Below are 22938 nucleotides of genomic sequence, written 5' to 3' on the forward strand. Positions count from 1 at the left end.
TCAACTCAGTACATAACACAACCCTTTGAATTGTGCTGGTCACCTGGTGTTTTGAAGAGCCTCATTTCTCTTTCCCTAGCATGCCCACGTTCCCACCAGAGGGTGCTAAATTCACGAGAAAAGCATTGCAGATCTCTTACGTTGCTCCTGTTCGACATGTGACAGATCAAGAAAGCAGCTTGCGCCTCTGCCGGCATGCAGGCTAGAGCCGCTGCAAGATTTAGTGCATTAATCAGATTCATTCGTTAAGGCAGCCGTCCTGCACAAGCTTAGCTGGCAGTAAGTCTGACTAAACTCAGATAGCACTTATTTGTTCTGAGTTGGCATGCATAGGATTGCAATGTTCAAGAAGCAGTGTATTACACAACAACAAAAGTGTCCCCAGTTAATCAGGCAACAGGTTTTGGTCTTTAAATACACACATTAAAAAACAATATTGACCACCGTCTTAAAAGAGACACTACCTTAAAAGCAGAGACATTGCCTTGCCGACAAAGGCCCGTATAGTTAAAGCTATGGTTTTCCCAGTGGTAATGTATGGAAGTGAGAGCTGGACCATAAAGAAGGCTGATCACCGAAGAATTGATGCTTTTGATTTATGGTGCTGGAGGAGACTCTTGAGAGTCCCATGGACTGCAAGAAGATCAAACCTCTCCATTCTGAAGGAAATCAGCCCTGAGTGCTCACTGGAGGGACAGATCGTGAAGCTGAGGCTCCAAGACTTTGGCCACCTCATGAGAAGAGAAGACTCCCTGGAAAAGATCCTGATGTTGGGAAAGATGGAGGGCACAAGGAGAAGGGGATGACAGAGGACAAGATGGTGGGACAGTGTTCTTGAAGCTACCAGCATGAGTTTGACCAAACTGTGGGAGGCAGTGGAAGACAGGAGTGCCTGGCGTGCTCTGGTCCAGGGGGTCACGAACAGTTGGACACGACTAAATGACTAAACAACAACAACCTGTGTCATCTTCCAAGAACAGACCAGCCATGCTGGCTGGGAGGGACTGATGGAAGTTTATCTGTTATTTCTTATTTATTGCATTTACGTCTCACTTTTTCCTCCAAGGAGCTCAAAGTGGTGTACATGGTTCTTCTCCTGTTCCTCGTTTAATCTCAACAACAACCCTGAGAGGCTGGTTTAGGCCAAGAGGCCGTGACTGGCCCAAGGTCACCTAGTGAGTTTTGCGGCCAAGTGGGGACTTGAACCCTGATCTCCCAGGCCCAAATCCGAGGTGCTGACCAGTGAAATCCAAAAAGTTTGAATCTCTACTCAGCTGCGACTTGGGGGGGAAACCCCTCTCTCAGCCAAAGTTTACTATAATATTACTGTCGGGTCTTTGGAAGGCTATGGGGATGAAAATGCAATATAAAGCATTGTCTGGGCCAGGGGTCTGCAACCTTTAAGACAAAAAGAGCCACTTGGACCCGTTTCCAAAGGAAAATAAACTGGGAGTCACAAAACTCGTCATTATAAAAATAACTTTTTGGTCACTTTTTTATTAATTCTTTGCTTGACCCCTCAGAATTACTCCTTCTCATAGAAATAAATGTTAAATTAACAAGTTACCTTTTTGTGTGTGTGTGTGTTCTTCACTCCCCTTCAAAACAGTGACCAGCGTACATGCCTCCTTTCAATGCAGTGACCAGCGTACATGCCCCTTTCAATGGAGTGGGCGGGCGGGAAGGTGACGCTGGGACGGTGCGTGACTAACGCACGCACCGCCCCATGCGACGTCACAGCCAGTACAGCGCCCGCCACAGTGGGGAGTGTCGGGGCGCACAATGCGCCTCCTCCCCTTGCTAGTATCCGCCCCAGAGCTGCGGCAAAGGTGTAAAAGAACCACATGCGACTCCGGAGCCGCGGGTTGCAGACGCCTGGTCAGGGCGTATCCTCATTCTGCCCCAAAGAGAATCCAGAACCAGAACGACTCAAGCATGTCACTCCAGCTACTCCCAAGTAGACCCATTAGATGAATTGTGAAGACATGTAAATTACAAGGGAAGTAATAGTGCCACTGTATTCTGCTCTGGTCAGACCTCACCTGGAGTACTGTGTCCAGTTCTGGGCACCACAGTTCAAGAAGGACACTGACAAACTGGAACGTGTCCAGAGGAGGGCAACCAAAATGGTCAAAGGCCTGGAAACGATGCCTTATGAGGAACGGCTAAGGGAGCTGGGCATGTTTAGCCTGGAGAAGAGGAGGTTAAGGGGTGATATGATAGCCATGTTCAAATATATAAAAGGATGTCACATAGAGGAGGGAGAAAGGTTGTTTTCTGCTGCTCCAGAGAAGCGGACACGGAGCAATGGATCCAAACTACAAGAAAGAAGATTCCACCTAAATATTAGGAAGAACTTCCTGACAGTAAGAGCAGTTTGACAGTGGAATTTGCTGCCAAGGAGTGTGGTGGAGTCTCCTACTTTGGAGGTCTTTAAGCAGAGGCTTGACAACCATATGTCAGGAGTGCTCTGATGGTGTTTCCTGCTTGGCAGGGGGTTGGACTCGATGGCCCTTGGGGTCTCTTCCAACTCTAGGATTCTAGGATTCTAATTTCAGTGGAGAGTAATATGAGCAGGTCTATACAGTGGTACCTCAGGTTACATACGCTTCAGGTTACATACGCTTCAGGTTACAGACTCCGCTAACCCAGAAATAGTGCTTCAGGTTAAGAACTTTGCTTCAGGATGAGAACAGAAATTGTACTCCGGCGGCGTGGCAGCAGCGTGAGGCCCCATTAACTAAAGTGGTGCTTCAGGTTAAGAACAGTTTCAGGTTAAGTACGGACCTCCGGAACGAATTCAGTACTTAACCCGAGGTACCACTGTACTTGGATACAATCCAGAATAATTTGGCTGTTTTTCAGATTTCGCAAAACACCGTGTCCTTGGCTTTAAACAAGAAACATACCATTCTGGTGGGTTTTTGAAAAAAACAACGTTTCTGGTTGAATAAAATAGAAAAAGGAGGGGGAATAGTTCTTATAAGTGCATGGAGGGTTAGCAGAAGAGGTCAGATTACATCTATTTGCGGGAATTTGACCTTTGTTATACGATGGCCAACAGAGTCCCATTCACCAACGAACATTTTTTTACTCTATTTGCTGGAGGAAAAGGAGTAGGTAGGAAACGTACTCCCATTCCTCTTTCAGATGTAATTCCTCTCTGTGTACTCCTGTTCCTCTCCTTAATGGGAGCGCCGTTTTTAGACTGAATGGCAGAGAACGAGCTCTGCCAAATCTTTTGTAGGGTTAGGCAGTCAAGAGGAAACTTCGAGAACAACACCCATTGTGGGCAACCTCTGGGGTGGTCTTATTTATTTGTGGGTGTTTTGAGCGACGTCACTGGGGGTATTTCCAGACAATCTGCTTATTGACTCTCCTTCCTGATTTGCTTAATAATAATAATAATAAAATAATAATATTTTTTTTTTCATATCCCTCCATCCCCAGCCAAAGCTGGGCTCAGAGCGGCTAACAACAATAAAAATAACACAACATTCTAAAATCAATTCATTTTAAAATCAATTCAGAATTAAATTAATGGCAACTATTGGGCTAGAGTTCTGTGAGGATTACCGAAGGGGGGGGTCAGACTGTGCCTTGACCAAAGGCCTGGTGTTACAGCTCTGTCTTGCAGGCCCTGCGGAAAGATGTCAAGTCCCACAGGGCCCTAGTCTCTTGGGACAGAGCGTTCCACCAGATCGGGGCCACAGCCGAAAAGGCCCTGGCTCTGGTTGAGGCCAGCCTAACCTCCCTGTGGCCCTGGACCTCCAAGATGTTTTTGTTTGAAGACTGTAAGGTCCTCCATGGGACATACCAGGAGAGGCCGTCCCGTAGGTATGAGGGTCCTTGGCCATTTGCACCAAGTCTTTGTGGCCTTGGCTGTTTAGTGGATGTTCATCTCCGTTGGTCTGTGGGATTGACATTGCGTCGAAGGAAGGGTGACACCTCCCAGCACATTATTCCATCCCTTCCCTTCTTGCAGAAAGCCCGATCTTTTGGGGAAATGGGTTTGTTGCTCAAGAACCGCCAATCAATTGTAATTGCAGAAACCTGGATCAGACAGAATTCCACCTAGAAGCAGCCACAGCCTGGTAGCATCCTGACAAAACGATGTGTCCATCCCACAGATCATTTTTTTTCTGTGGGACTTCCTCTTCTTAATTGTAAGTTTTGCTCTATAGCGCAACAAAAGTGGGACAAAAAAAAAAAACGAAACTAGAAAATCTGCGGAATAAAAAGGTGCAGGACATTACGGGATATGCTCCGATTGGAAACAAGGTTTTATTTAAATTTATTTAAATAAATAGCCTTTCAGAAAAGCTGTCACTGTTGTCTCCCTTCCCTGAAAACTACAAAGGTTGAGGAACCTTCTTATGTATTTTTGTAGTAAGGATTGCATCTTTTTTTAAAGGAAACCTTCATGGTTGTAGGAATAGCAAATTTCTCATTGTGTGCTACTGAAATCTACAGAATTGCAGTTTTTTAAAACGGGGTGTCATTTTCTTTTAAAACTAAAAACCTAGTACATGGCTTAGTTGCTAGAACAATCTCTTTGATCTATGGGTTTTTTTTTACTGTTAAGTTTGACGCTCTTGATCTTTTTGTGGCAGCAATTTTAAAAAAACTGATTGGAAACGAGGCAGGAGGTACACCCTAAAACATGCGTAGGCAACCTAAGGCCCAGGGGCCGGATCCAGCCCAATCGCCTTCCAAATCCGGCTGCGGATGGTCCGGAAATCAGTGTGTTTTTAGATGAGTAGAATGTGTGCTTTTATTTAAATTGCATCTCTGGGTTATTTGTGGGGCATAGGAATTCGTTCATTTTCCCCCTTCAAAATATAGTCCGGCCCCCCACAAGGTCTGAGGGACAGTGGACCGGCCCCCTGCTGAAAAAGTTTGCTGACCCCTGCCATAAAACCTTTCTAGGTACATACAGCAGACCCTCCAAGTGTCCCTATTTTCCAGAGACAGCCCTGGCTTTACATAAACAGTCCCAGTTTCTGTTTTGATCCTAGAATGTCCCAGTTTTCCTGAGGACATCCCTATTTTCATTGGAGAAATCTTGGAGGGCGTGGAGCTAAACGACCCCCGATCCAATGCAATATGTAACTACACAACCTTTAGAAGACATCTGAAAGCAGCCCTGTATGGGGAAGTTTTAAAAAATGTTTAATGTTTTATTATGTTTTTTATATATGTTGGAAGCCACCCGGAATGGCTGGGGCAAAAACAATAAAATACCCATTATTATTATTATTATTATTATTATTATTATTATTATTATTCTGTTTTCATTGGAGAAATGTTGGAGGACATGCACACAGTATTCAAAGTGGCAGGTTTTGCAAAGAACACAGCAGTTCTGTGACTCACAACCCCTGATTGTCTGCAAAATGGATGAGAGGAGAAAGAAAGAAAGAAAGAAAGAAAGAAAGAAAGAAAGAGGTCATATTTTCATTCCAAGGGACAAAACAGGTACAAAAAGGATTGCAATTGCTACATCCATCTTCCTGTTTTCTTCCAAGCAAAAGCTTTGATTGTCCTTATTATTCAGCTTCTCATCCTGGGAGGAAGATGGTATCAGATTTGTCTAAGGCCTGCAGGATGTTTGCAAGATGCCATTTTCCACCTCCCCTACGCTGGGGCCACTGAGGAAATACACTCTCCATATTTTCAGTAGCCAAGAGTCTTTGACACCTCACTGACTGCAGCCTTGAAGAAATGTGTGGCTAAAGGCCAAAGGTCACTGCAGATAGTGACACTGTATGGAAGTGATGTATGGAAGTGAGAGCTGGACCATAAAGAAGGCTGAGTGCCGAAGAATGGATGCTTTTGAATTATGGTGCTGGAGGAGACTCTTGAGAGTCCCATGGACTGCAAGAAGATCAAACCTATCCATTCTTAGGGAAATCAGCCCTGAGTGCTCACTGGAAGGACAGATCCTGAAGCTGAGGCTCCAAGACTTTGGCCACCTCACGAGAAGAGAAGACTCCCTGGAAAAGACCCTGATGTTAGGAAAGATGAAGGGAACAAGGAGAATGGGACGCAGAGGATGAGATGGTTGGACAGTGTTCTCGAAGCTGCCAGCATGAGTTTGACCAAACTGCGGGAGGCAGTGGAAGACAGGAGAGCCTGGCGTGCTCTGGTCCATGGGGTCACGAAGAGTCGGACACGACTAAACAACAATTGTAAGTTTAAGTTAAGTCTGCTGCAACTGGATTTCTTATGGACAGGGCCAATCCTGAATGTATTGGATTTGCGACCATGATGCTCATTTGCCTTCAGTAGCCATAAATATCTGCTGGATGAAATATTCATTGCCTCTCGTCTACTTTTTGGGAACCCTGCAACGTGTCTAAGTTTTTACTCCTCTAACTATACGTTGGAATCTGCTCTGGATCAACACTGAGTAGAATTCCGTGGCATTATTTTAGGAGAGTTTATTGCTTGTCCTAGTGAAACGAGATGGTGGCTGGAGCAAATAAGTGGGAGGCGTAGAAATCGCTCCAAGGGCGACCTTCGCTTTGACTGCATCACTGGCTTCCCACCTCTCTGACTCCATCATTTTGACTGACTCAAGGAAGCCTGGAGACCCCAAGTCTGATGCTAAAAAGAGAGAACTCCTCCTGCTGAAAAGTGGATGGCATCTGTTACTTTCGGGAATTGGTCGTCACGTCAGCAGAACACACTTCCCTTTCCTACCATCCCATAAATTACACACCCCTGACACTTTGACGGTATGGGGAGGGCAAGGGGTAGCGATCGAGGGACTTCCTTTGCTCCCAGTTTGGTGTCACAGAGCACAGCTGGAAAAAGCGAGAGAGGAAAGTCTGTGTAACTCACACTGGTTTCTGATAGCCATGCGAATAGGCGAGGACCAGGCGCTCCTTAAGAATATGGTATGCACGTTTGCTCAAAAGTAAACAGAGCCTAGGACTTGCCGATCAGAAGGTCGGCAGTTCAAATCCCCGTGACGGGGTGAGCTCCCGTTGCTCAGTCCCTGCTCCTGCCAACCTAGCAGTTCGAAAGCACGTCAAAGTGCAAGTAGAGAGAATTCCTGCTGAAAAGTAGATAAATAGGTACCTCTCTGGAAGGAAGGTAAACGGTGTTTCCGTGCACTGCTCTGGTTCACCAGAAGCAGCTTAGTCCTGCTGGCCACATGACCCGGAAGCTGCACGCCGGCTCCCTCGGCCAATAAAGTGAGATGAGCGCCGCAACCCCAGAGTTGGTCACTTTACTTTACCTTTAAGCATCTTTTGGTACCATTGGTCCATGCTTACTCCTGACAGGTCTCTCCAATGTCTGGCTATGATGTTTCTGGCTTCTGAGAGTAGGTGGGTTATGAGCAATTTGTGGTGTCAGTGGGCATTATTATTTTTGAAGATGTTTAGTGGGGCCAGTTCTGGGGTGACTTCTAATACTTGCTTAGTTATTTTGCATATTTCTGGGATGGGTTAATCCATTTTGCATTACTTTCTATGGAAAAACGTGCCTTGGTTTTGGAACGCTTTGGTTTTGGAACGGACTTCCGGAACAGATTAAGTTTGAGAACCAAGGTACCACAGTGAAAGCATTACAAAAACCAAAAGCACAACAGACATCAGTCACTAAACATTGTAGCATGATGAAAACATCATTCCCCAAAACAGATATTTTTAACTCCCACTAAGATAGATATGTAAGATAGATAGATAGATGATAGATAGATAGATAGATAGATAGATAGATAGATGATAGATAGATAGATGATAGATAGATAGATAGATAGATAGATAGATAGATAGATAGATGATAGATGATAGATAGATAGATGATAGATAGATAGATGATAGATAGATAGATAGATGATAGATAGATAGATGATAGATAGATAGATAGATAGATAGATAGATAGATAGATAGATAGATAGATAGATAGATAGATAGATAGATGATAGATAGAGATAGATAGATGATAGATAGATAGATAGATAGATAGATAGATAGATAGATAGATAGATAGATGATAGATGATAGATGATAGATAGATAGATAGATAAGGTAGGTAGATGATAGATAGATAGATAGATAGATAGATGATAGATAGATGATAGATGATATAGAAGTGGTGGCAGATAATTGATGAGTTAGAGTATTAACTATGGGGAGACTTTTTGAAAAAGCAAGTTTACTTTGGCAGGTTTGGAAATCACAGCACAATAGAGGGATAAGGATGGAACAGAAACAGCATTTTTTAAGGAGTGTTCCCAATTTATCCATCATTAATTACTGACAATGAAAACCGGATACTCCCACATGCGACAACCAATAAGCTTTCTCTTCCACCCGAACAGCTATCTGATAAGAACGCAAGAGCTATTCTTGCTGGGGTGTTAAAAATAGTCCCCCAAAGCTGAAAACATTTCTTTTTAGGAAATTCGAAATGACATCACGAATTCTTCTCTTCTTTTTTTGAGCAGGTCGCCATGGAAAGCATGACTCCCATCCGATCCCATCCCAAGTGCTGTCAAACTTCATGGGGTCTCGAGCGAGTTTTGGCTCCTTGGTGAAATGCAACCATTTGCAAAAACAGGAATCTCGTTGCATCTGAACAGGAAATTCTATTTTTGCTCGGCGTTTGAATTAATACGGGAGGAGGGCACATACAAAACGTGAGCTAAAATTAAACAATTCTCTCTCTGTCTCCCTCCCTCCCAGATTCTCAGTCAGGAATCTGTGGTCAATCACAGCCTGAGCAACTATAAATATATATTTACTAGAACGGTTAACCAAATAAAGATTCTAACTTTTAAAAAATTGAATATATTCCCCCCTGGGGGGATTACCTTGTTGTTGTTGTTGTTGTTGTTGTTTAGTCGTTTTTAGTCGTGTCTGACTCTTCGTGACCCCCTGGACCAGAGCATGCCAGGCACTCCTGTCTTCCACTGCCTCCCGCAGTTTGGTCAAACTCATGCTGGTAGCTTCGAGAACACTGTCCCACCATCTCGCTCTCTGTCGTCCCCTTCTCCTTGGGCCCTCCATCTTTCCCAACATCAGGGTCTTTTCCAGGGAGTCTTCTCTTCTCATGAGGTGGCCAAAGCACTGGAGCCTCAGCTTCAGGATCTGTCCTTCCAGTGAGAACTCAGGGCTGATTTCCTTCAGAATGGAGAGTTTTGATCTTCCTGCAGTCCATGAGACTCTCAAGAGTCTCCTCCAGCACCAGAATTCAAAAGCATCCATTCTTTGGCGATCAGCCTTCTTTATGGTCCAGCTCTCACTTCCATACATCACTACTGGGAAAACCATAGCTTTAACTATACGGACTTCTGTAGGCAAGGTGATGTCTCTGCTCTTTAAGATGCTGGTGATTACCTAGGGAGACCCAAAGAGGAAAGTGGGGAGCAATGGGGCCCTGGAGGTATAAATGACTATCAGACTTTGGAAAGCTGGTCTCACTGGATCACGTTGATCAATTTTGAACAAGAATGCAATCAATTGTTACTGTTTTGAATTCCACAATGTTATTATCTTCCTCAGTGGGTTGTGCAAACCGCTGTACTGAACAATGCTTTTTATAGGGGCCACTGAGGGGATGAGCTTATGGAACAGATAGGGAAAGTAGCCTGAAAACATTTGGGAACTACTAGACTGGTGCTTAAAAGGAACGCGGGTGGCGCTGTGGGTTAAACCACAGAGCCTAGGGATTGCCGATCAGAAGGTCGGCGGTTCAAATCCCTGCGACAGGGTGAGCTCCCGTTGCTTGGTCCCTGCTCCTGCCAACCTAGCAGTTTGAAAGCACGTCAAAATGCAAGTAGATAAATAGGTACCGCTCCGGCGGGAAGGTTAATGGCGTTTCCGTGCGCTGCTCTGGTTCGCCAGAAGCGGCTTAGTCATGCTGGCCACATGACCCGGAAGCTGTACGCCGGCTCCCTCGACCAATAAAGCAAGATGAGCGCCACAACCCCAGAGTCAGCACGACTGGACCTAATGGTGAGGGGTCCCTTTAGACTGGTGCTTAGGACTGAACATGTCACGAGTTCTGCTCACACAGACTGTCAATAAAGCACACACCTTTATGCAGACTTACTGCTGTTGCTGCTGGCATCCATCTGTCTCCGGAGACAATGGAGGAATGTGCCTTTGGAGGTGAAGTCAAACTGTTGGAGGGTTGCAGCGCCTGCTGTGGCTGTAGAGACCGATACAGGAGAGACATGTTTTGTTGCAGCTGGGGCAGATGAAGGCAACCAGTTGTGTTGCTGCAGATGCACCAGGGTGTTTCTTCCCTGCGCTCCTCCCAGCGGTCATTCCTCCTCTGGTCACTGCTATGGATAAACGACCTGACTGTCTGGGGAAGAAGGTGGCACTGTGGTCTAAACCACTGGTCGGAAGGTCAGCAGTTCAAATCCCTTTGACAGGGTGAGCTTCCGTTGCTCGGTCCCAGCTCCTGCCAACCTAGCAGTTTGAAAGCACACTAGTGCAAGTAGATAAATAGGTACCACTGTGGCAGGAAGGTAAGTGATGTTACCGTGCACTCTGGTTTCCATTACGGTGTCCTGTTGCGTCAGAAGCGGTCCTGCAGGCCACATGACCCTGAAAGTTGTCTGTGGACAAATGCCAGCTCCCTCGGCCTGAGAGCGAGATGAGCGCCACAACCCCATAGTCGCCTCTGACTGGACTTAACCATCCAGGGGTCTTCTACTGGGAACCAGTGTGGTGTAGTGGTTAAGAGCGGTGGACTCGTAATCTGGTGAACCGGGTTCGCTTCCCCGCTCCTCCACATGCAGCTGCTGGATGACCTTGGGCTAGTCACACTTCTCTGATGTCTCTCAGCCCCACTCACATCACAGAGTGTTTGTTGTGGGAGAGGAAGGGAAAAGGAGAATGTTAGCCACTTTGAGACTTTTTAGGGATGCGGGTGGCGCTGTGGGTTAAACCACAGAGTCTAGGACTTGCCAGTCAGAAGGTCAGCAGTTTGAATCCCGGTGATGGGGTGAGCTCCCGTTGCTCAGTCCCTGCTCCTGCCAACCTAGCAGTTCGAAAGCACGTCAAAGTGCAAGTAGATAAATAGGTACCACTCCAGCAGGAAGGTAAATGGCATTTCCATGCGCTGCTCTGGTTCACCAGAAGCGGCTTAGTCATGCTGGCCACATGACCCAGAAGCTGTATGCCGGCTCCCTTGGCCAGTAAAGCGAGATGAGCGCCGCAACCCCAGAGTCGGTCAACACTGGACCTAATGGTCAGGGGTCCCTTTACCTTTACCTTGAGACTCTTTAAGGGGAGTGAAAGGCAGGATATCAAGTCCTAACTCTTATTCTTCTACCTTTACCTTTACCTGGGCAGTTATCTTTCCACAAGGGTCGACACTGATGCCGAAATCCAGCATCACCTGAGCTCTGTGAGTGTGGCTTTCTCCTGACTGAAGTGCAGAGTGTTTAAGAACTGGGACATTCGCAGGGAAACTAAAATGCTTGTTTACAAAGCTATTGTACTACCAATCTTACAGTATGCTTGTGAAACGTGGACCACTTAGAAACGCCATCTCCAACTCCTTGAAAGATTCCATTAACAGTGTCTCCAAAAATTTTTTACACATTGTTTGGGAAGAGAGGCGAACGAATACCAGTGTACTGGTAGAAGCAAAGATCACCAGTGTTGAAGCAATGATTCTTCAACAAATTACTTAGTTCAGTGTACAAAGAATCAGGACTGAGGTGAACTTAATATCTCGGTCTGAATCTGATCTGTGTATTTAGACTTGAACTTTGCCTGAGACTCACCAAAAGCACAATGCGCCTGCCTCAGGACAAGGGGAATCTGAGGGAGAAAGGAATTCGACGGAGCATATTTTTCTCCTTGCCTCAGAATAGTCTGAGTAAATTATTTTTAAAAACCTCAAAACAGGAAACGCTTATCGGTGCATCAGGAAGTTCCTATTACTTGGTGGAAGTGTTACTTTAGGGGCATTGCTCCTTTTGGGAGTTGTTTGCGAGTAATTTATGGGTCCTCGGTGGGCGTAGGGCCATCCGCAGAGAGACGCTCCCAAGCAGGAACCGATAGTGGAGGAAAGAGGGAAATGGAAGAGGACTTTTATCTGACATGGGCCATTCCGTACATTTGCCCTGATAATGTTCTCATTGTTTGCTGTGGCAAATTAGTATCCTGTTATTGTTCTGCACTCTGATCAGAAAGCAGCAAACATGTCTTCTGCTAAAAAAAATAATTAAGAGTATTTTTATTTTTAAAAAACACCTCTTCCATTTTGTTATTCACTGAGTTCCTACTGCACAAATGTAGGAATCGGGCCTTCACTGTGTTGGCCCCTGCCTGTTGGAATTCCCTCTCCTTGGATGATACACAGGCGCCATTTTTGTTGTCTTTCGGGCACCAACTGAAGACCTTCCTCTCCCAACCAGCCTCTGGAGCAGAGATCTTCCCCGGCCTGCATCCGTACTGGGTGTTGCTTTTCGAAGTTTTATCGGCTGTGTGTTTGAGCAAAATCCAGCTGCCAATCTGTCTGCCTTTTGTACAAGGAAGCAGGCGGGGAGCCGCCATTTTGTGCTTCACTTCAGGCAACAAAACCATATTCTCCAAGCGTCCTGATTTTTTCCAGGGACAGTGCCGGAATTACAGAAGCCGTTGCGGTTTCTGATTTGATCCTGGAATGCCCCGCTTTTCCTTTTCCCTCCATATCTCGGAGAACGATTAAAAGTGGCGCGTCTCGGTGCAAAAGCGGAGACCTGTTTCTACTGAAAATAAAACTCCTGCACCAAATACAGTGGTACCTCGAGTTACATACGCTTCAGGTTACAGACTCCGCTAACCCAGAAATAGTACCTCGGGTTAAGAACTTTGCTTCAGGATGAGAACAGAAATCGTGCGGCGGCAGTGGGAGGCCCCATTAGCTAAAGTGGTGCTTCAGGTTAAGAACAGTTTCAGGTTAAGAACGGACCTCCAGAACGAATTAAGTACTTAACCTGAGGTACCACTGTAATGGAAACGGTCAAGCTATGAATGATAAACCAACCAATCTTATTTGGGTGGACTCAATTGGTTAGAGCATGGTGCTGGTAACACTAAAGTTTGTAGGTGTGCTGGGCGTGGGGGTAACCCGAGAACCGCAGTCCAGGTCCGGTCCAGAATCTGTAGGTTCCGCTAGGAGTCAGTCCAACAGGGTCAAGACAGGACACAAGGCAGGAAACCAGGCAAGGACAGGTACAGGATCTCAGGCAGGATCTAGCATATGGTCACGTTACTCCTGCAACCTGGGGAGGGGTCCAACAGCTTTTTATCTCTGTTGGGGTAGCGGCTGGTCCTGATCCCCCGGCGACTCACCTCCCTGTCTCGCCCAAAGGCGAGCACTCCTCCTGCGAATACTCAGGTCTCTCCTTCTCTCAGACCTCAGTCTCTGCAGCTCAGGAGACGTCGGTGGGTTACTAGACCCAGAGGCCGCCTCAGCCTCCCCTGACCCAACTGGTAGTGGAGCAGCTGTAAGCGATGGTCCAGCTGAAGGCAACGAGGTCATCCCTGCATCTGGAGCCAGGGCAAGCTCAGGCCCCTGACTCGGCCCAGCTGGTGCTTGTTGCAGTGGAACCTGGGCAGACTGGAAATCTTCAGGATCAGGCCCCAGACTTGGTTCAGATGATGCCCGAGGCAAAGGATCCGGTGCGGACTGAGACTCCTCTGGCTCCGAGTCTGAGCCCCAGTCCCAGGCCATCACAGTAGGTTCAATCTCTCTATGAGACAGGTGTATATTTAAAATCATAGATTCATAGAACTGTAAAGCTGGAAAAGACGCCAAGGATAATTTAGTCAGTCCAACAGGGTGAATCTTCACCACAGTTCAAGAAGGACACTGACAAACTGGAACGTGTCCAGAGGAGGGCAACCAAAATGGTCCAAGGCCTGGAAACGATGCCTTATGAGGAACGGCTAAGGGAGCTGGGCATGTTTAGCCTGGAGAAGAGGAGGTTAAGGGGTGATATGATAGCCATGTTCAAATATAGAAAAGGATGTCACATAGAGGAGGGAGAAAGGTTGTTTTCTGCTGCTCCAGAGAAGCGGACACGGAGCAATGGAAGATTCCACCTAAACATTAGGAAGAACTTCCTGACAGTAAGAGCTGTTTGACAGTGGAATTTGCTGCCAAGGAGTGTGGTGGAGTCTCCTATTTTGGAGGTCTTTAAGCAGAGGCTTGACAACCATATGTCAGGAGTGCTCTGATGGTGTTTCCTGCTTGGCATGGGGTTGGACTCAATGGCCCTGGTGGTCTCTTCCAACTCTATGATTCTATGATTCTATGATTCTAGTCCAACTCCTGCAAATACCTGTTTGTTTCCATTGGCTTTTCCCATTTAACCATTTGTGTCTCACTTGCTGGCTGAAGGCTGGAATATTGATAGAACCATAGACTTGCAGAGTTGAAAGGGACCTCAAATGCCATCTATTCTTACAATGTAGGAATCACGGCTAGTGTTATTACGTTATGGAAATTCTGGATCTGTCCGTGTCTCTCTCAGTCTGTGCCATTCTAGCTTTAGAAACCATTCTTTCCATACTTATACTTCCAAGCCAGTATGGACAGAAGGCTTTGCCCAAGAAAGCTGTGTCTTTTTGAGGCAAATAATTAAAATAATAATTTCATATAGAACAGCCAACAAAGGTCCGTATAGTTATAGCTATAGTTTTCCCAGCGGTGATGTATGGAAGTGAGAGCTGGACCATAAAGAAGGCTGATCGCCGAAGAATGGATGCTTTTGAATTCTGGTGCTGGAGGAGACTCTTGAGAGTCCCATGGACTGCAAGAAGATCAAACCTATCCATTCTGAAGGAAATCAGCCCTGAGTGCTCACTGGAAGGACAGATCCTGAAGCTGAGGCTCCAATACTTTGGCCGCCTCATGAGAAGAGAAGACTCCCTGGAAAAGACCCTGATGTTGGGAAAGATGGAGGGCAGAAGGAGAAGGGGATGACGGAGGACAAGATGGTGGGACAGTGTTCTCGAAGCTACCAGCATGAGTCTGACCAAACTGCGGGAGGCAGTGGAAGACAGGAGTGCCTGGCGTGCTCTGATCCAGGGGGTCACGAAGAGGCGGACACGACTAAACGACATTGTTTCCTGCTTGGCAGGGGGTTGGACTCGATGGCCCTTGTGGTCTCTTCCAACTCTATGATTCTATGATTCTATGACATCATAGAATAGCATTCCCTCATATAAGGCCCCTCCGCCACAATCTGAACTGATGTACCTCTGAGTTTTATCACTTCAGTGAGAACTGAGGCCTCAGGTGGGAAATCTGTGACCAACCTGCAGATATAAAGTTGAACTACATTTCCCATCATCCCTGCCTATTGGCCATGCTGGCTGGGGATGATGGGAACTGGAGTCCAATAACATCAGGACCGCCACAGATTCTCCATCCCTGATTTAGAACAGCCCTCTCCAACCTGGCCCACCAGAAACTTTGGACTACAACTCCGAACAAATCAGTGCATCCGGAAGGCATCAGTCTCGATCATGACATGAAAGACTCGTTCACAAAATATCAAAATTCCCCCTCGCTGTAGGTTTGTTTTCTGCAAAACCAATGTAAGTAAACATGCTTGCAGGAACTGGCTCCTCTGCGTGAATTGATTTGGGGTTTGCCAAGAGGTCTTTCCAGGCTAATGTTATCAGCGTTTCTTCGCTGTGTCTGACATTTCCCTAAGTCTTTAATATCAGCGTGCTGGGTCTCCTTGGGGTCAGTAACAGCAGGACGCCAAGTTCCAACTCTGCTCTCCCAACAATGGTGCCAAGAAGAGCAAAAGGGACAGGAAGGAATTTGACATGTTGCTTCTCTGAGGAAACCCAGCCAGACGGGTGGGGTATAAATAATAAATTATTATTATTATTATTATTATTATTATTATTATTATTATTATTATTATCCCTTCATGGCAGATGCTCCAGTTCTTTGGACCGGAGCAACAGCGGCAAAATTATCTGGTTATCTCTTGCTTGGACTACTGCAATGCACTCTATGTGGGGCTACCTTTGAAGGCGACCCGGAAACTACAACTAATCCAGAATGCGGCAGCTAGACTGAGGACTGGGAGCGACTGCCAAAACCATATAACAGGGGTCAGCAAACTTTTTCAGCAGGGGGCTGGTTCACTGTCCCTCAGACCTTGTGGAGGGCTGGACGATATTTTGAAAAAAATAATAATGAATGAATTCCTATGTCCCACAAATAACCCAGAGATGCATTTTACATCAAAGCACACATTCTACTCATGTAAAAACACCAGGCAGGCCCCACAAATAACCCGGAGATGCATTTTAAATAAAAGGGCACATTCCACTCATGTAAAAACACGCGGATTCGTGGACCATCCACGGGCTGGATTTAGAAGGCAATTGGGCCGGATCGGCCCCCGGGCCTTAGTTTGCCTACCCATGCCATATAACACCGGTCCTGAAAGACCTACATTGGCTCCCAGTACGTTTCTGAGCACAATTCAAAGTGTTGGTACTGACCTTTCAAGCCCTAAACGGCCTCGGTCCAGTATACTGGAAGGAGCGTCTCCACCCCCATCATTCTGCCCAGACACTGAGGTCCAACTCCGAGGGCCTTCTGGCGGTTCCCTCCCTGTGAGAAGCCAAGTTACAGGGAACCAGGCAGAGGGCCTTCTCGGTGGTGGCACCCACCCTGTGGAACGCCCTCCCACCAGATGTCAAGTAAGCAAACAACTGCAGTATCGGACTTTTAGAAGACATCTGAAGGCAGCCCTGTTTAGGGAAGCATTTAAAATTTGATGAATTATTGTATTTTAATATTTTTGCTGGAAGCTGCCCAGAGTGGCTGGGGAAACCCAGCCAGATGGGTGGGGTATAAATAATAATAATAATTATTATTATTTAAACCGTCCCAGTACCGTCACCTGAAGATAAGCCTATCTGTGGTTACTAGCCATCATAGCTACATCAGGCCTGCATAAGTTTCTGTAGTCTCAAATATGTGCTGGGCTCATTCATGTCTTCCATGCTACTCAATCCATGGTTGTCTCTAGGTTGGGCGAGTCATCAAATTGTAGAGTTGGAAGGGACCCACGGGTCATCTAGTCCAACCCCCCTGCAAGGCAGGCATATTTTGCCCAGGTTGTGGCTCAAACCCACGACCCTGAAATCGAGTCTCACGCTCAACCAGCCGAGCTACTGTGAAGGCCTTTGGTTGATTTAACAGTCTATGTCCTTTTAAATGGCTTTTTAAAAAGGGTTTTATTGTTTTGTTTTGTACTTTTTAAATTTGTTTTTTTTATTATTATTTGTGGTTCTATCCTGTATTCTACGCCGAGAACTTCAGAGGAAAGGTGGTGTGCAAATAAATGAAAGTAAGATTTTTGTCCTTGCCAGTTCACACAGCAAACACACATCCCTGGGAGTGGAGATCAGCCAGGACTTTTATTATGCGTTTTCAAAAAGCAAAACCAAGAGTCATCCATCTTCTCAATGGCATCCTTTATTGTATGTAATCCATTCGTAGGAGAAAAGGGCTTTGGGCTTTGTTAACATTCCTGCCGTCTCCAGTCTGTACATGCAGGGTGGCTGCAATTTTCGGGTTCCTGGTCCTGTTTAAGACTCTAGATGCTATAAGCCACCACAGGGATAAGTACTGGCTGTGCAGCTGAGACCATTGGATTCCTGCGGCTTGACGGTGTTGGCTTGTGGGAAATGGGAGTTGTTCCATCTGGTACGCAGGATGAGACCCTCCCTGCCCGCTGTCTGTCTCGCCAGAGTGGTGCATGCTCTGGTTCTCTCTCACTTGGACTACTGCAATGCGCTTGATGTGGGGCTACCTTTGAAGGTGACCCAGAAACTACAACTAATCCAGAATGCGGCAGCTAGACTGGTGACTGGGAGCGGCTGCCGAGACCACGTAACACCAGTCTTAAAAGACCTACACTGGCTCCCAGTACGTTTCCGAGTACAATTCAAAGTGTTGGTGCTGACCTTGAAAGCCCTAAACGGCCTCAGTCCAGTATACCTGAAGGAGTGTCTCCACCCCCATCGTTCTGCCCGGACACTGAGGTCCAGCGCCGAGGGCCTTCTGGCGGTTCCCTCACTGCGAGAAGCCAAGTTACAGGGAACCAGACAGAGGGCCTTCTCGGTAGTGGCGCCTGCCCTGTGGAACGCCCTCCCACCAGATGTCAAAGAGAAAAATAACTACCAGACTTTTAGAAGACATCTGAAGGCAGCCCTGTTTAGGGAAGCTTTTAATGTTTAATAGGTTATTGCATTTTAGTGTTTTGTTGGAAGCTGCCCAGAGTGGCTGGGGAAACCCAGCCAGATGGGAGGGGTATAAATAATAAATTATTATTATTATATTGAATTATTCCTGCCTGGGGCAGCAGCCAAACTGCTGCTCACATTTGCAAAGAAGGTTGCTGCCTAGGCATGCTAGAAGACGACGGTTACCTGCACTTGAGAACTCTCAGATAAAACACAGCCCTTCTTCTCACAATGCGTAGTTAAACTGTGGAACTCATTGCCACAGGAGACAGTGATCACCAACCTAGACGGCTTTAAAGGAGGATTAGACAGATTCATGGAGGAGAGGGCTACCGATGGCTACTAGCAATGTAAGCTATGCACTGCCTAGAGGCATCAGTGTTTCTGGATACAAGACCCTGGAAACAAAGGGGAAGAGAGCTCTCTTGCTACACAAATCTGGAGTGGAGTCCCTAAGGTGGTTGGATGACACCTTTGGACCACATCAGCAAGACCGAGAGGGGGCAGGTCTTGTCGCCTGAGCAGCCCAGGACCCCAATAATAATAATAATAATAATAATAATAATTTTATTATTTATACCCCGGCGGATGGTGCTGTGGGTTAAACCACAGAGCCTAGGACTTGCTGATCAGAAGGTCGGCAGTTCGAATCCCCATGACAGGGAGAGCTCCCGTTGCTCGGTCCCAGCTCCTGCCAACCTAGCAGTTTGAAAGCATGTCAAAGTGCAAGTAGATAAATAGGTACCGCTCTGGTGGGAAGGTAAACGGCGTTTCCGTGCGCTGCTCTGGTTTGCCAGAAGCGGCTTACTCATGCTGGCCACATGACCCGGAAGCTGTACGCCGGCTCCCTCGGCCAATAAAGCGAGATGAGCGCCGCAACCCCAGAGTTGGCCACAACTGGACCTAATGGTCAGGGGTTCCTTTACCTTTACCATCTGGCTGGGTTTCCCCAGCCACTACGGGTGGCCTCTAACATAATAAAAACTCAGCAAACATCAAACATTTAAAAATTCCCTAAACAGGGCTGGCTTCAGGTATCTTCTAAAAGTCAGATAGTTGTTTATTTCCTTGACATCTGACGGGATGGCATTCTAAAGGTCGGGCGCCACTACCAAGAAGGCCCTCTGCCTGGTTCCTTGTAACCTTACTTCTCGCAATGAGGGAACCACCAGAAGGCCCTCAGCGCTGGACCTCAGGGTCCGGGCTGAACGATGGGGGTGGAGACGCTCCTTCAGGTATACTGGACCGAGGCCGTTTAGGGCTTTAAAGGCGAGCACCAACACTTTGAATTGTGCTCGGAAACGTACTGGAAGCCAACATAGATCTTTACAGTACAGTCTCGGCAGCCGCTCCCAGTCACCAGTCTGGCTGCCGCATTCTGCCCAGGCTTGCAACCCAGAGAGGTCATTTTGGTGCTTCTACCGCAGCAGTTTTGACTTCACCCATCGTCTCTCAAGACAGACAGCTGCCAACCACAACCGTGTGTGTGTGTGTGTGTGTGTGTTCGTTCCCCTTCCATTTTCTTTATCAACTGGTTCCCAAGCAACAACGTAGATTTGGAATGCAGATATTGGTACAAGGCCAATGGCTGGCAGCTGCCCACATTAGTTTTGGGTAAAGAATGGTTTGCTTAGCCTGTAGGAACAAAAGTTCAGGTGCGGGGGGGGACGGGTTTCGAAACACTCCCAGCTCCATCGATAACAAGGCGACACCCAAAGAAACAGATCCAAGTCTTCATTTTTTAATGATGTTTTAGGATGTATGTACAACGGGGGGAGAGGAAAGGTTAACGGATTTTATTTTTAAAAAAACACATGGTAAATGCACTGCGATAAGAATGTTGTTTGGTTTTTTTTTACACACACAGAATATATATTTCTCTATATAATATTAACACAAGAGATATAAAATAAGTTATACCTGTCCTGGGCTCTGTCTCCCACCGCGCCCCCCCCCCCAATTTTCTCAGGTCACAGTAGAAGTTCAACAAAACGCAAAGCAACGAGGACAGTTCATCTCACTCTCGACATCAGCAAAAATGACGGGGTCAGAGAAAGAGGCGTGATTTGGACCGAGGGAAGAGGAAGACCAGCAGGAAACGTGTTTGGCTCAGTATCTCCAGTCTGACTAAGGTTCAGGACAATTGCCGTATTTTTCGCTCTATAAGACGCACCAGACCATGAGACGCACCTAGTTTTTGGAGGAGGAAAACAAGAAAAAAAAAATTCTGAATCTCAGAAGCCAGAACAGCAAGAGGGATCGCTGCGCAGCGAAAGCAGCAACCCCTCTTGCTGTTCTGGCTTCTGGGATAGCTGCGCAGCCTGCATTCGCTCCATAAGACGCACACACATTTCCCCTTACTTTTTAGGAGGGAAAATGTGAGTCTTATAGAGCAAAACATACGGTAATTTAGAGATGAAAATGGGAGGCGAGAGTTGGGGTGGAGGCTGTAACTGCTGGGTTAAGCGACTCCCGGGCCGGGCCATGCTTGTGTCGTGTGCCCCCAAGCCTCTCTCGCCAACGGACCGTGCAAATGACGAAATAGCAGGGCATTCTACAGTTTCGCCATTTTTATTGTGCACAAACATATCTGTGGTGAAACAGAAACACTGAGCAAAATTAAGTCCAACCACAGCGGAAGAAGCACTCGGAAAAATGTGCAAACCGTCCCCTTTGTTCCAAGAATAATAAATGCAGCAATAGCTTGCTCCAGCCACAAACCCTTTAGTTATCTCCCCACTTCTGATGCTGCCATATTTTCCATGCAAGGGTCTAAACTTGTATGATTAAAAACCAGGGGACCTGGAGCCCTCCAGCCATTGCTGGACTCCATATCTGCCATCATTCCAGTGTTCCTTCAACCGTTGCGTCCCCAGATGTTGGCGGACTACAACTCCCATCGTCCACGACCGTCCGTTAACCTGGCCGTGGATGATGGACGTTGTAGTCCCAGGACATCTGGGAATTGGGAACCCAACAGTTGAAGAACACCAGCCTACTCTGCACTGTTGACACTTGTCCAAAAGCTCTCCAGTCTTTCAGACAAGGCTTTCGAGCTTGGGTTGAAGATACTGGAGATCAAAACTTTTGCCTGCTCTGCTATGTTCTTATGTGCCGACCATTCTCAGATTTGCATCGCACGATGATCCTGGCAGTGCTTGCAAATCCGGTGCAGCGTTCACCGGAATGACCTTTGGAACCCAGAATTCCTAAAACATCAAGAGTCTTAACGCAACACCTTCGGCCGAGGTCTTACAAGAAAATGCAAGCGACCAGGGGAAGTTTCCTACGGCTAACACAGGCCCACTGTTCGCCTTTCGCGGAGTTATTGTGTGTACAGATTTGCACTCAATAAAGATTAAGGAGACAGACAACAGGCAGGAAGACTGAACGTTGAAGACTGCTGAACATAAATACTTCAGATCCAAGTGTGTCTTTGAAGCACCAGTCTCATCCAGAGGTATTTGTCATCTAAGGGTGCTTCCATACAGAAGGCTCTCAGGGCTTCCAGTAATTGCTCTTCCACCGAAAGCTATGAGCAGAATTGCCATTGGTCACCCACATTTCAAGAGTCAAGGTGTGTGTGCATCTTGCATTCACCCAGTGGGCATGAGAGAGAGAGAGAGGTGGGCACCTTTGCCCACTCACATTTCCCGACTGCTCAGAAGCCAGAACAGCAAGAGGGATCACTGCACAGCAAAAGCAGCAATCCCTCTTGCTGTTCTGGCTTCTGGGATAGCTGCGCAGCCTGCATTTGCTCCGTAAGACGCACACACATTTCCCCATACTTTTTAGGAGGTAAAAAGTGAGTCTTATAGAGCAAAAAATACGGTATATCTTATTTATCTAAGAACACAGCTGGTTACGTCTCACATATTACAGGGTAAGCAAACTGCATCTAAACTGATTTCTGAGTGAACGACTGAGATGCAGGTTGCAAGGATTTCGCCAGAGAATGCCCAGCTCTCAATTTCACAAGTAGATCTCATCAGACAACCCAACCCAGCCAGTTCCAGAATTCAGCCTGGTAAGTTTCACAGCCCAGCTAGGAAATGTACCAGCTTGTTCTTCATTGCTTCTGAGCTGCATTGATTTTCCATAGTGCAATTGCAACCCCCCCCTCCCAAATATATATATATATTTAAGGAGTGCCTACAACACAGGTTTAGAGGACTGTAACTTTACAGTGCTTACTCAGAAGTAAGCCCTGCCACTGTCAATGCAGCCTACTAATTAATAGCTAAACTGAAGGTGGAAGAATCTTCAGTTCAGGAAGCGGTTAATGGAGGGGACAAGAGTTTCGGAGAAAGACAGGAAATGGCTCTGGAACAGGAAATGCACAGCGGACCAATAGAAAAAGGGGGCGGGCTCTCCAACGTGTCCCTCACCTCCGGGGGCAACTCCTCACCCCCCTGAGCAAGACCCCCACCCCCTGCAAAGGAGATTGCATTGCTATTCTGCTCTTAATGGATTTTTGTGGGAAGGGGTGGAAAAACCAGACGAAAAATGGGAAAACGTGGCAGGTTTTCAATCTGCCCACAAGATGGGCAATTGCACGTGAGAAGCCACCTTTGGAAGCACCGAAAGGGCCTTGGATTGGGACCCGCAGGAGATTCTGATGCTTTACTCGAAAGCGTTAGGGCCAAACTCAAGAGGAACATCCGACAATGAATAATGACAGAAGTTCAACCC

The 22938-nt window shown here is 46.8% G+C and overlaps 1 long non-coding RNA gene across 1 annotated transcript in view; it reads left to right on the top strand.

Moving 5' to 3' along the window:
- The window catches only part of LOC309515150, a 227725-nt gene extending 205359 nt beyond the window's left edge, over positions 1–22366 (top strand). Inside the window, exon 2 of the long non-coding RNA XR_014212325.1 lies at positions 22053–22366. This is a non-coding gene — a long non-coding RNA (uncharacterized lncRNA). The remainder of the gene's footprint in view (positions 1–22052) is intronic.
- Positions 22367–22938: the final 572 nt, after the last annotated feature.

This window comes from Podarcis vaucheri, assembly GCF_965113315.1.
Source record: "Podarcis vaucheri genome assembly, chromosome: 12".
NCBI lineage: Eukaryota > Metazoa > Chordata > Lepidosauria > Squamata > Lacertidae > Podarcis > Podarcis vaucheri.